This window comes from Poeciliopsis prolifica, unplaced genomic scaffold (genome assembly GCF_027474105.1).
Source record: "Poeciliopsis prolifica strain line A6 unplaced genomic scaffold, Auburn_PproV2 SCAFFOLD379, whole genome shotgun sequence".
NCBI classification, from domain to species: Eukaryota; Metazoa; Chordata; class Actinopteri; order Cyprinodontiformes; family Poeciliidae; genus Poeciliopsis; species Poeciliopsis prolifica.
The window spans coordinates 14,855-19,517 of NW_026562754.1; the positions used below are offsets into that span (position 1 = coordinate 14,855).

The window sequence follows — 4,663 nt, forward strand, 5'->3', positions numbered from 1 at the left end:
GAGTGTCTCTAATTAATCTGAACATCTGTTTAATTTGTTTATAACTCATTGTGACTTTGTGACATGTGCAGCTTGGGTGAAATCAGTGTCACAGAAACAACAGCTGACAAACAAGATGAGAACAGAAAAAGTAGGGGGGGGAAAACTATACTTTTAACTATACAGTACAAAGAGAGAGAGAGAGTTAGGAGCATATGAGTGAAAGAGAGAGAGACAGATAGAGAGAGGGAGAGAGCTGGAGGGAGTGATGGAAAGAAGGGAGAAAAAAAGATGTAATGAGAGACAAAATCTTCCAATCATCTGTCAGTCCAGTACACAGCAACTATGGATCTTGCTGCCTCTGGGTTGCACTAATGTACTCCTGGGCCTGAAAGTAGCTCATCAGTGCCAACTATAGACTCACAGCTCCGTTCGAATCATTAATGGGACACTGGACAGCAGAGCAGAGCTGGTTGAACGCTTTGCTCAAACGTATGCCTCTCACTTCCACATAGTAAGAAAGAGAAGGTGACAGAATGTTGTGGCTGTGACAATCCTCGCACATCAGCATGTTAAGGTAATTTGTGATAAAACAGACACAAGTGAAATGTTACTGCATACTAGACATTATCCAGAATGCATTAAGAAGATACAGGGGTGAAGAGTTCATTGCTTGGTTGCATTTAATCACAAAACTAATTTGTGGTCAAATGAAATAAAATGTTATTGAAAAGTAACGGCAATCTATTCAAAATGTTATCCTAGTGGTGAGAGTATGTTAACATGGGACAGGCAACTCCATTCTTCCAGTCCTTAAGAGCTGGTATTCTGTTCGTGTTTTAGATCCATAATCCAACACAGCTAAAGTAATAACTAAACGACCTCCTCAGGAGATAATCAACACAATAATCTCAATTTAGAAAGTGAGATAACATCTAAAATGTTGGCCACCATGATGCTACCATGCTGCCAAAAGTATTTATTCAACTTCCCAAATCATTGGACTAAAGCGTTTCAATCACTTTTATTGCCACAAGGGCATAATGAGCTGGCATTGATATTTTGGTCATTTAGTGGAACAGAGTTCAGATGTATGCTGACGTAAATAGAGAGCAGAGGTCGGCATCTTTCTACAGAGTGAAGTGAAACACCTCCAAACTTAATGCGACTGTCAGATTAGCTCAAAAATAAAGAGGGTAAGGAGATATACTTTCTAAAATGACAAATAATGGCCCTAACTATGTAGTCTGTTGTGACACATTTAGAGCATTTACAGTTACTACTTAATATTTCTTGCCTCAAGAAGTACATCAGGGCTAAGTGGTTACAAATAGTGGAATCAAAATGAATCCTTTCATCATCTGAACCGCCGTGACTTTTCTCACTGGCTGCAACCTAAAACAGAGACAAACACAAAATGTATTTCAATAAAGGACTTTATAAGCTTGAAATGAAGGCAAAAGCCTGAAAAATAGTTACATGATCATTATTTAAGGCTCTTTTGACTTTTATTTCTCACAGAATTCCACTGCAATCACATGGGATTCAAGTTATGAGCTGTAACTTTTTTATTAAAAAAAAATGCTACAGTCCTCTATGTGTGATTGATAATTAGTTTGTTATCACTGTTTGATTCAGAGCTGCCAGTGAAACATTTATTAACACATTGGGCAGTATAACTGTACAACAGTTATACAGCCAAATGTGATATTGAACTATTTTTTGTGTAATGATCAATTCATTAAACATTCCCCCGTCTCTTCTTTAGAAATTAATCATAATCTCATTACTTGTTCAGGGAAAATTATTATTAGAAAAGTGCTTGTCAATTCAGCATTTATCTTGTAATTTTTTTCTCAATTGTTCACTAAAAATATATCTTTATTCTATTAGGACTGACTTAAAAATAATTATTCAAATTTTAATCATTGGATAGGTCACTTTGACTTCTCAGACTTTTATGGCGAAAAAAATATGCAGCATAACCACAGCATCTAAATCAAATTTATATCTGGAGTCCAGACATAGGCTAAGCAATTCAGAGTTAAACTTGCTTGAGCTTGAAGTCACAGACAGATTTATAAGCATTTTCCTTTAGGTTTTTGGGGGAGATAATTCAACTATGACAAGTATTCCAGATCTTACAGAAACAAAGCAGCCTATGACAATAACACCAACATTATGTTTGAATGTTGGTACAAAATGTATTTTTCCAGCATATTTCCAGGTCCAATGGACAATATATTACCAAATGTATTATAGACCTTTTTCACGCTTCTGGGTTTGAAGGCGGATGTGGGGTTGGACAACTTCCGGTGGCTATAGCGTTAGCATTAAAAGACTAGGAAAATGGCTCAGTCTTGGCGCAGTTGTTTTTGTTCAGTCCCTGGTTGTTCATGTGGGCCAAGAAAACAGCCTTATCTGTCATATCGTGCGTTCCCGACGGACCCGGACCAACGGAGGCAGTGGATCCAGGCGATCCGAAGAGATGAAGGTCCGGACTTTTGCATAAAGACAGGGAGCACTTTCGTATGTAGCCGCCACTTCACACCAGAGGATTTTGTTAGCGGATCCACCACCAGCCGCCTTAAAAGTGGAGCTGTTCCTTCCCTGTTTGCTTGGAATAACTTCACTGCACCGGCAATGAGAGAGTCTGCTTTCGAGAGGGCGAAGAAACGGCAGTTTGTCCTCTCTCAGAAAGCTGCCAGGCTGAAGATGCTACTGCGGACCATGACTACACGGCACATCCACCCGCAAGGGCCTGGGCGGTTGTGCGCATGCGCGGGGCCCGGGCGCACATAAGACATTTCCAGTGACACTTGCAGAGAATGAAGATGCATAAGTTGACCAAGTGTGGGAACAAAGCACATATTTGGAAGACTATGCAGCATCAAAGGTAGAGAAGGGAAGTCTGGAGCAATGTTGTGCAGAATGATGCTACCAGAGGACTTTTCAGGTGGGCACTGATAAGACATTGGTGAGCCCTGTGGCACAGGCCCAAATTTGGATGGAACCAGCTCCAAATGTGAAAGACCATCTAGGACAATAGCGATAAGTGGTTGGGACTCCAGCTGGCGTAGTTTTTCTCCTGATGCCAGAATGTCAGGATCTGGAAGTGGTCCTACAAACATCAGTGACATAATCATAATAAATTTTGACAAAGGAAACATACGTGTAAAAACATAAACCAAATGTTATACCTGTGTAAGCTCTGTAAAGTGTGGAGTGCAGATATCTTTTCCCCATAGTTTTGGGCTTCCGCACCACCATGTTGCTGGCAGGTTCAGGATGTATCCCCTTACAAGAAATACACAGAAAGATGTCAAACTAAAGAACAAATAAATGGATGAGTGAGTAATTTGTTAGGACACAATGGGACTGATTTGGCAGTTTAGATTTTTACCCAACTTGCAAATAAATTAATTGATAGCAGTTGAGCCTGTTTTTTTTCCATTGCCTACAAAAAAGAAATATTCCAAACAAACTATGAGAGAAATTATATTTGACACAAGTAATATTGAGATTACAACAAATTTTATATGGCGATTATAAAATACAGGTGGGAAAGGAACGTAAATGGCAGTGTGACATAATCAAAGGAGGAATAAATTGTGTACATAACTATAGTACTGTTATTTTAAGATCATATGTGTATGACAGTATATGCAATGTATATAATTTAGTATATCTAGTATATTTATATATCACATCCCATAGGACAATGTGTTCTACTCTTTTTTTCTTACCTGTGTTCTTGGTCTGTGCCATCTTTGTAAATCACTTGTGCAGGAGGAACAGTTGGCAGCTGGAGTTGGGAGTAGTGTGCAGTCTGGTAAAGAAGTGCAACTACATGATTGCAAAGACCTTTACCAGCTGCACAGCTACAGGAATAATCCAGTAATTCAGCCTTTTCTTTTCCAACACCCAGTGATATGTAAAATAGAAAACTGTTTTAGTAACACATATATACATCAATACATATGGCATGTTTAGCTTTAAACAATAGATTCTAGTTTGAAGGTAAGCTTCAACAACAGCAGAAAAAAAACACAGACTATGTTGCAACCGCAACAAAAACAGAAAACAAATAGTCCCCTCTGAACAGGAAGATGTTAGAAAAAGCTCTGAGTTGTCCAGAAGTCGTACGTGGAAGTTCTTCATCTGTCACATATGATCAGGAACTCGAACTACCGAACAAGAGCCAAGCGGCTTTATGACTGTTTCAAACCTGCAGCTTATGCGGTTCCTCATTTTTTTCATGGATCTGAAGCATCTAACTCTGACTGACAACTACCTGTCCCTCGACAATATTGGACACTACAGGCATGCATGAGTAAAGCACAGTTTCAACATCAAGCGTCAAGGACTTAGTATCTCATAACTAAGTTCTAGCATGCTGTTTTTCACAAACTGTACTGGCAAATACATTTCAGAATGTAATCAAAATATAATTGAAAAGTTTAAATTATATTTGTCCCTAATATTCCACGTAATTTAGCAAACTAAGTTAAGCTTCATTACGATGTTTGTGTAGATCATATATTGTAGCTAGCGGTTAGCTCGCTAAGCTACGTCTTTTCTTACCTTAATAGCGGTGGAGATATTTTTTGTGGAAGAACTTGTATCCTTTCACACGTTTGTTGGTGGATGAATTAGCCGCTGCGATTTCCTCCGCATCAGCGAA

The 4,663-nt window shown here is 38.9% G+C and overlaps 1 long non-coding RNA gene across 1 annotated transcript; it reads right to left on the reverse strand.

The window, feature by feature from the left end:
• Nucleotides 1–2,927: 2,927 nt before the first annotated feature.
• Nucleotides 2,928–3,814, reverse strand: LOC129358056 (uncharacterized). The gene is made up of 3 exons (XR_008605750.1): nt 3,726–3,814; nt 3,180–3,276; nt 2,928–3,100 (listed from the first exon to the last, which is right to left on the reverse strand). It is a non-coding gene; the product is annotated as an uncharacterized LOC129358056 (long non-coding RNA).
• Nucleotides 3,815–4,663: the final 849 nt, after the last annotated feature.